Here is a 10,506-nt window from a genome sequence, read left to right as displayed (position 1 = left end):
GATAATACATAACAGCTCTAAAAATATATAGCATATTCTTGATAGCCTGCTGAAGACAATGATTTGACATCTGCTGTACTTTCCAAAAGAGTGATTTCAAAGGATGGAAATTTAAAGACAGCAAAAAAGAATGATAACAGGGTTGGATGAAAAAGGCAATTTGAAGAGGTTAGGATTCTCAGAGATCCTCCATATTTATCTTTATAATTTATTTCACTTTAGCAATAATTATATCTTCACATTAATTCAAAATAAGCACTTCAAACTCACTTCAGGAACTATCAATATAAATTTTTCTGGATTTTTCAGCAGAAAATGACAGAGATGTCTTTAATCACACACAAAATCACATGACCAGCATATTTTACATACCCATTCAAGTATTCATTCTTTGATTAAACATCATGTGTCACAATGTGCAAGGCATCATGCATGAGTAACTACGTGCTTCAAAAATAATATATGTTCCAATGGGCAAGGAACGTATAGTCCATTGAGAAAATAAAATCAAGTAAATGAGAGTATTGATTTGCGTGGGCTAATATTAAATGATTTGATTCACATTGCAAAGATCCCAGATGGCTATCAATAACTTGACATCTCCAAATCCAAATCCCATTTCATTCTGTACAAAAGACCATTTTACTTGTATCCAGCAACTCTGCTCCTTGATTCATGTTTCCTCCAAGTGACTTGCTTTTTGGCTTTCTATTCTTCTAACACTAGCTTTACCATCAAAACAATTCTAAATTCTATCTCTTCCGTTCTGATCTTCCCTTTTCGGATCTTTATGATGTTTTCAATTGAATCTCAAAAATCCACAGCCATGTTTTCATGACTAGGCATTTATTGAAGTCTTGTTTCTTCAAACAGATTCATACTCCTTGAAGGCAGGAAGAATGTCTCTAGTTTTTGAAATATAACTGAGAACATCTTCACGAGTGTGTGCATACAATCAAGTTTTGATAAATATATTAATTGACAAGATCAAAGAGCAGTATTTCTTTTCCCATCCACATTTTTCCTGTTATACTTTAATTAACGTTAAAGTGTTTATGCTTCAACACTTTATTTTTCCTGTTAGTAGTACCCCAAACTCACTCAAAATATTAAAAGTAGATATTTTGGGTTCCTATGAATTATTTCTAGAATGGAATTATATTATTTCTGGTATTGTACTAAATGATAATATATATCAGTTCAGTTCAGTCGCTCAGTCATGTCCGACTCTTTGCAACTCCATGACTGCAGCACACCAGGCCTCCCTGTCCATCATCAACTCCCAGAGCTTTCTCAAATTCATGTCCATCGAGACGGTGATATCATCCAACCATCTCATCCTCTATTGATCCCTTTTCCTCCCGCCTTCAATCTTACCCAGCATCAGGGTCTTTTCCAATGAATCACATAATATATATATATACACAAAGTGAATCAGAGGTTATATATATATATATGTGTGTGTGTGTGTGTGTATATATATATATACACATATATATATTACCTCTAACTGATTCACTTTGTAGTACAGCATATACTCCAATTAAATAAATAAATAAATAAATAAATATATATATATATATAGCCTGAAAAATATTAATGTAAATAAAAATGACTCGTAGTCACAGGAATAAACATGATTCAGTGGATAACCAAGAAGTACCCTAGTACTACAGGTAATACTGATGGTCAAGAAGTAACATTTGTGATATGTCACAATTCAATGAAAATGATTGCAATCAGAATAACATGAAATTTAGTTGGCGCTGAATAGATGATGACTATGACTAACTAAATTTCAACAGATTTCAGTGGATGGCCTTAAACAAAGGTGGTCACCACCCACATTTTCACATGTAACTAGAACATTTCACATTGTATAATATTTTCATGCTATGGCTTTTATTCTGCAAATTATATTTTAATAGAGAACTATTCCATTAGTAAACAGACTGGTCTTGCTGACACATCTTTCCTTTTAAAATATACTTTGGCTGAATTCTAACAAAACCATTTTGAATGCAAAAGGGATGCTTTTCAAGCCAGATGGTTTATCTAATAGGAATGGTTTCTGATTAGAAAAACAGCAGTAGACGCATGATCACAGCAGGTGACAAACTGGTCCTGTAGTTTACATGAATTTGCAACTGAACAAGTCATGAACCAAAGGGAATCTATTTTATAATCTGCCACAATCTATTCTAAGAGGAAAGGGGACTGTAAAAGATACTACCATATCATATGCAATTCATATATCATTTTTCAAAAAAAATATTTATTTCAATTGTAGGATAATTACTTTACAATATTGTGATGGTTTTTGCCTCTACAGCAGTATGAATCAGCCATAGGCATATATCATTTCTTCATATGAATACGGACATTACTACATTTGTGATAAAATTTAATTGTATGCCAAAATTCCTGAGTATTTTGTGGAGACTATTAGTAAAAGTTCAAAATCATAATGATTTGCAGAGTAGTCTATATAGGCATAATAATTCAAATATTTTTAATCTAAACAATTAGGAGTCTTTTTATTTTAAAAAGTATTGCTGTTTTTCTTTCTTACTGTTCTTTTTCTTTGCACTTTTATTTCCCTTCATTTCGAAAGAATTTTTCCATGTGCTAGTAATCAGACAAGCAGAATATTATTGGCATGGTAGGCCCAGCGATGCCTAAGTCCACAGAGCAGGGAACCTTCTGAGCCCTGCAGAGATGGCATGGGAACATAGGTTCCTGAATAATGGAATTATTGCCTGCTAGGGTAGTATATGTTGTTTCTCGGTGCTAAAATGACTACTGGGAGCACAGAACACAGTGAGCGCACACATCCACATTCTGACTCAGCAGCATCTCATTCCCAGTGGTTTGCGGAGACCACCAAACACTGAATCATTTCAGTAAGGTGTAATGGGCAATGTGGTTTCATCAGATCCACTTATATACCTTCTTACTTCACTTACATCAGCAATTCTGTTTATTTGAAGCTATGGAAGAAAATCACAGTAAAAGTAACCTAGAACTGAGTCTGAGTCATCATTCTCAGTTATCCTCACTGCAGCCAAATTCCATGATCTTTTCTAGAACAGTGGGTATCTGAAATCTGTTCAAATCATAGATACATTACTCAGAAGAATCATAATTTCCTAATTGTTATCAATATAATTATTTAAACTAACCCACTCTAAAGTTGTTAAACATGCATCAAAATATGTCTAAGTATGATAAAATTTGAAATCCCATTTTTTTGATGTAATATAATGATTTGGCAAGTTTTTTGTCCATGGATCTGACATTATAGGAATAGTTACTCCAGCAAATTATTGTACCTTATATTATTTCCTCTAATTAATCAAACTCCTTCAGAATTTTAAATGTATAACTTTTACCACTTGTTTTGGCAGTTATTCATACACAGACTTGTAACCTTATGCTATATAATAAGGTCTACCTGCAATACAGGAGACACTTGTTCAATTCCTGGGTCAGGAAAATCCCCTGGAGAAGGGATAGACTAACCACTCCAGTATTCTTGGGCTTTCCTGGTGACTCAAATTGTAAAGAACCAAATGAAATGTGGGTGACCTGGGTTCAACCCCTGGGTGGGGAAGATTCCCCGGAGGAGGGCATGGTAACCCATTCCAGCATTCTTGCCTGGAGAATCCCCATGGACAGAGGAGACTCATGGGCTATACTCCATGGGGTTGTAAAGATTAGGACACAACTGAGTGGCTAAGCACAACCTAAGCAGTAACAGTACAGGAAATATATCTTCCATATTCCATTCAATTCTTTCATAATTCTGTATTATGTAGAATTGACTGTGCTTATTTTATGAAATTGAATATGCTTGTTTTATTAAATCCTTTGGTTGCTTATAGGAAGATGAATTATCTTGAAAGAGAGGGATCTGTTTTTGATTCTGCTCAAGTTCCAGAAACCTGTAATACAACTGCTTCAGTGCTAAATAACATTAGTATCTTTTATCCTTGACTTTGAAAATAAAGTAAGTGACCAACAACCTGAAATTTCTTTAAAGTGTTTTCATCTGTGCTGTGGGTCAGTGTTGCTTAGAATAAATGTGTGCAGATGTATTCTGGTAATCTACCAGTTCTCAATGATAATAATTTAATTTTCCTCTTCATTTTAATATAGCATATTATATAATATTTATTATATATTATTTTCTATTATGTTATAACATCATATATATTATTTGGTAATATATATATATAATGTTCTACAGCATTCTATATATAGAATATATACTATAGAATATATATTAGAATTATATATAGAATTGTTTTAGAAAAATATAATAGGTTTAAAAAATTAAAAATTCAAATTATAAAAAAGAGAAAAGAAAAAAAAGGAAGAAGAAAGGGAAAAGGGGAAAAAAAAGAAAACTCCACAGAACTGCAAAGGCCTAACATAGAGGAAGAGGTTTATAATAAAAAGTGTGACTGAATATACACATATAAATATACACCCATAAGCAAAATCAAAACAGTCCAACAAAAATAAAATACAGTAGATTGACTCGGCAAAAAAGGAAACTGAAAATTATATCTATCAGAACAAAACTAACTAAAGCACAAACTGGAAAACAAAATTAGAGCAAGGTCCCAACTGGAGAATAAAGCAATGAAAATAAAACTAACAAATATGTTGAGAGGGAAGGAAAGAAAGTAAAGAAAGAAAGAATAGATATACAAAGTTAAATAGAAGCAGATAAAGAAGATTTATTTATATTAAATATTAACTGCAAGGGGAAAAGAACAGTAGGAAAAGAAAACAAAGGAATAAATGCAGAAAAAATAATAAGAGTTTTAAAAAATTAAAATTAAAAAAAGAGAGAGAAAAAAAAGGAGAACTCCACAGAACTTCAAAAGCCCAACGTAGAAGCAGAGGTTTATAACAGCAATAAAAAATGTGACTGAGAGAAGAAAAAAAAAAGCTCGAAATCTTAATTAGATTTCATAGTGGCAATAAAATCGACAACTACAACAGAGGGGGAAAAAAAAAAGAAAAAAAATCCAAAAGAACCTACAGAGCAAGTCAAAACATAAGAATAATAAATGTTTTTTCTTGAGTCATTGCTGTCAGAGTCCTTTCCCTCGCTGGGGGTCACAGTCCACCTCACCTCCACAGGATGCTCTCCAACACTGTGCTGATCTCTGGACCTGCTGTAGAAGCAGCTCAGATTCTAATCTGGTGCTACCCCCATGTGTTCTTGCCTCCAATGTCCACAGCTATCAGAATTAGTGTTTTTGTGTGTGTGTGTGGGAGCTCTCAATGATCTTTTATATATTCCATAGACACAGAGTCTGCCTACTTGATCATTAAGACTTAATATGCAGCTTGTACAGCTGGTGGGAAGATTTTGGGTCTTCTTCCTTAGGCACATTGCCCCTAGATTTCAATTGTGCTTTTATTTCCAACTCTGCGTGTGGGTCATCCACTGGGGTTTGCTTCTGAGGCTTTCCTGGAAGACTTGAGTTTACCGCTGTGAGGGCCAGGTGTGGAGGTGGTGAAGCCGCTTGGGTCGCAGGGGTTCTGGCAGGACTAGGTACTCAGGGGAGTTGATGGCTAGGGCAGCAGGAAAAATAGTGCTCTAGAAGGGTATGGCTGCACAGTGCTGGAGAGGTGAGCGGTGGCTGTGTGGTGCTGGAGCGGCAAGCGGCCAAGAGGAGATACCCCACGTCCAAGGTAAGAGAAACCCTAGTAAGACAGTAGGTGCTGACAGAGGGCATCAGAGGGCAGACAGACTGAAACCACAATCACAGAAACCTAGCCAATCTGATCATATGAACCACAGCCTTGTCTAACTCAGTGAAACTAAGCTATGCCATGTAAGGCCACCCAAGATGGACATGTCATGGTGGAGAGTTCTGACAAAATGTGGTCCACTGGAGAAGGGAATGGCAAACCACTTCAGTATTCTTGCCTTGAGAACCCATGAACAGTATGTATAGTGAAAAAGATAAGACACTGAAAGATGAACTCCCCAGGTTGGTATGCGCCCAATATGCTACTGGAGATCAGTGGAGAAATGCCTCCAGAAAGAATGAAGAGATGAAGCCAAAGTGAAAAAACACCCAGTTGTGGATTTGACTGGTGATAGAAGCAAGGTCCGATGCTGTAAAGAGCAATATTGCATAGGAACCTGGAATGCTAGATCCATGAATCAAGGCAAATTGGAAGTGGCCAAACAGGAGATGCCAAGAGTGAACGTCCACATTCTAGGAATCAGCAAACTAAAATGGACTGGAATGGGTGAATTTAACTCAAATGACCATTATATCTACTACTGTGGGCAGAAATCCTTTAGAAGAAATGGAGCATCCATCATAGTCAACAAAAGAGTCCGAAATGCACTACTTGGATGCAATCACAAAAATGACAGAATGAACTCTGTTCATTTCCAACGCAAACCATTCAATATCATGATAATCGAAGTCTATGCCCTGACCAGTAACGCTGAAGAAGTTGAAGTTGAATGGTTCTATGAAGACCTACAAGACCATTTAGAACTAACACCCCCCAAAAGATACCCTTTTCATTATATGGGACTGGAATGCAAAAGTAGGAAGTCAAGAAACACCTGGAGTAACTGGCAAATTTGGCCTTGGAGTACAGAATGAAGCAGGGCAAAGGCTAATAGAATTTTGCCAAGAGAGCGCACTGGTCATAGCAAACACCCTCTTCCAACAACACAAGAGGAGACTCTATACATGGACATTACCAGATGGCCAATACTGAAATCAGACTGATTATATTCTTTGCAGGCAAAGATGGAGAAGCTCTATACAGTCAGCAAAAACAAGACTGGGAGCTGACTGTGGCTCAGATCATGAACTCCTTATTGCCAAATTCAGACTTAAATTGAAGAACTGAGGAAAACCATTAGATCATTCAGGTATGACCTAAATCAAATCAGTTATGATTATACAGTGGAAGTGACAAATAGATTTAAGGGACTAGAACTGATAGACAGAGTGCCTGATGAACTATGGATGGAGGTTCATGACATTGTACAGGAGACAGGGAGCAAGACCATCCCCAAGATAAAGAAATCCAAAAAAGCAAAATGGCTGTCTGAGGAGGACTTACAAATAGCTGTGAAAAGAAGAGAAGCCAAAAGCAAAGGAGTAAAGGAAAGATATACCCATTTGAATGCAGAGTTCCAAAGAATAGGAAGGAGGGATATGAAAACCTTCCTCAGTGATCAGTGCAAAGAAATAGAGGAAAACAATAGAATGGGAAAGACTAGAGATCTCTTCAAGAAAATTAGAAATACCAAGGGAATATATCATGCAAAGATGGGCTGAATATAGGACAGAAATGGTATGGACCTAACAGAAGCAGAAGATACTAAGAAGAGGTGGCAAGAATACACAGAAGAACTCTACAAAAAATATCTCCACAACCAAGATAATCACGATGGTGTGATCACTCACCTAGAGCCAGACATGCTGGAATGTGAAGTCAAGTGGGCCTTAGGAAGCATCACTACGAACCAAGCTAATGGAGGTATTTCAAATCCTGAAAGATGATGCTGTGAAACTGCTGCACTCAATGTGCCAGCAAATTTGGAAAACTCGGCAGTGGCCATAGGACTGGAAAAGATCAGTCTTCATTCCAATTCCAAAGAAAAGCAATACCAAAGAATGCTCAAACTACTGCACAATTGCACTCATCTCACACTGTAGTAAAGTAATGCTCAAAAGTCTCCAAGACAGGCTTCAACAATATGTGAACTGTGAACTTCCAGATGTTCAAGCTGGTTTTAGAAAAGGCAGAGGAACCAGAGATCAAATTGCCAACAACCACTGGATCATTGAAAAAGCAAGAGAGTTCCAGAAAAACATCTATTTCTGCTTTATTGGCTATGCCAAAGCCTTTGACTGTGTGGATCACAATAAACTGTGGAAAATTCTGAAAGAGAAGGGAATACCAGGTTACTTGACCTGCCTCTTGAGAAATCTGTATGCAGGAAAGGAAGCAAGAGTTAGAACTGGACATGTAACAACAGACTGGTTCCAAATAGGAAAAGGAGTACGTCAAGCCTGTATAGTGTCACCCTGCTTATTCAACTTATATGCAGAGTACATCATGAGAAATGCTGGGCTGCATGAAGTACAAGCTTGAATCAAGATTGCTGGGAGAAATATCATTAACCTCAGATATGAAGATGACACTACCCTTATGGCAGAAAGTGAAGAAGAATTAAAGAGCCTCTTGAGGAACATGATAGAAGAGAGTAAAAAAGTTGGCTTAAAGCTCAACATTCAGAAAACTAAGATTATGGCATCTGGTCACATCATTTCATGGCAAATAAATGGGGAAACAGTAGAAACAGTGAGAGACTTTATTTTTAGAGGCTCCAAAATCACTGCAGATGGTGATTGCAGCCATGAAATTAAAAGACACTTGCTCCTTGGAAGGAAAGTTATGACCAACCTAAACAGCATATTAAAAAGCAGAGACGTTACTTTGCCAACAGAGGTCTGTCTATTCAAAGCTTTGGTTTTTCCAGTAGTCGTGTATGGATGTGAGAGTTGGACTGTAAAGAAAGCTGAGCGCTGAAGAATTGTTGCTTTGGAACTGTGGTTTTGGAGGAGACTCTTGAGAGGCCCTTGGACTTCAAGGAGATCCAACCAGTCCATCCTAAAGGAGATCAGTCCTGAGTGTCCACTGGAAGGACTGATATTGAGGCTGAAACTCCACTTCTTTGGCCACCTAATGTGAAGAGCTGACTCATTTGAAAAGACCCTGATGATGGGAAAGATTGAGTGCCGTAGGACAAGGGGACAACAGAGGATGAGATGGTTGGATGGCATCACCGACTCAACAGACATGAGTTTGGGTAAGCTTTAGGAGTTGGTGATAGATAGGGAGGCCTGGCATGCTGCGGTCCATGGGGTTGCAAAGAGTCAGACACGACTGAGCGACTGAACTGAAGAAGGTTATGGCAAACAGTATTGGCCAATACACTTCAGTTTTCATGCCTGGAGAATCACCGTCCCTAACAGAGAAGCCTGGCAGGCCACAGTCTATGGTATTGCAAAAAGTCAGACACAATCTAAGCACCCTTCGCTCATAGACACAAGATTTTTTTCCTGTGGCAGCTCTTCCCTACTGAGAGTTGAGCATGAAGGTGGTGCATCTGCTTGGCTTTCGGGGACTCTGGTTGCGCCAAGTGTGGAGGGACATGGACTGCCTCTGCTGCAGAAGTTATGGCCCTATCAGAGTCTTTATTGGAGCTTCTTGGAGCTGGTGATCAGAAGGCCTCTTTGGCCAGTCTTTCTCCATAGCTCCATCCATTCACGCACTTAGAAGGTTCCCTTGCCTGGGGTCCTTCTCTGTTTCTCCCTGCATCAGGCACATAGAGGAGCTCCCCTGGCTAGGGTCCTATGGTGTAGATCGATGCATCAGTCACTTAAAGGAGCACCCTGGGTGGGGTCCTGCTCTGTAGTTCAGTGCCTCAGGCCTTCGATGGGCAAACCTCTCTATTGTTCAGCTGCATCTATATTGTATTTAGAATATTACATAGAACATTATACACACACACACACACACACACACACGGCTTCTCCAGTGGCTCAGTGGTAAAAAATCAGTCTTCAATGCAGGAGATGCAGGAGACACAGGAGACGTGAGTTTGATCTCTGGGTTGGGAAGATTCCCTGGAGAAGGGCATGGTAACCCACTACAGTATTCCTGTAGTCCATAGGGTCTCAGAGAATCAGACACAACTGAAGCAACGGAGGACATAAGCCCGTATATATGTGCATATATATATATATATACACACACACACACACATATATATATATGTAAGCACATATCAAGTCATCTGGATGATCATTATAAACAAAGACTGCCATGGGATGACAATTTCATGCTTCAAACATTGAGTTAATTTATGCAAAATAACACCATCATTAAATCCATTTAATGTTAATCCTATTTTTTAATACTTTAAATATGTCTTGGAATAAACTAATAAATAAAGAGTGTATACCTAGTTATACATGTATTCAGATATAAAATAAAAGTAACTTAAGTCATTAATCACAGTCTAGGAGAATACTTTTCATCCTTCAAAGCAATTGTTTGAATTTCTTTTTTTTATTTTGAATTTCTTAAGCATAAGAAATGCTGCTATAGTCTATGTGTACTGTCTGTGGTTGGGTATCACTTTATTACAGTTATAGGTCAGAACACCTGGGTCAAATAACTCAGTTCATGAATAAGCAATGTTTTCTGTAAAGGGTCAGATGGTAAATATTTTAGACCTTACAGTCCACATAGTCTCTGTCGCAACTACTCAACTCTATACTGTTACAGAAAAAAAGGCACAGATAATATGTAAATGAATGAGCCAATGTGTCCCAACAAAACTGTATTTACAAACAGAGGCAGTGGGCCAGATTGAGTCCATGACTGTAGTTTGTTCACCTCTGAATTAGTTTAGTGGCTTCAGGATATGGTATTATG

The sequence above is a fragment of the Giraffa tippelskirchi genome, chromosome 2 (assembly GCF_054371585.1).
Source record: "Giraffa tippelskirchi isolate mGirTip1 chromosome 2, T2T-mGirTip1v1.2.pri, whole genome shotgun sequence".
Taxonomy (NCBI): Eukaryota; Metazoa; Chordata; class Mammalia; order Artiodactyla; family Giraffidae; genus Giraffa; species Giraffa tippelskirchi.
Note: the sequence above shows the minus strand (reverse complement) of the source record.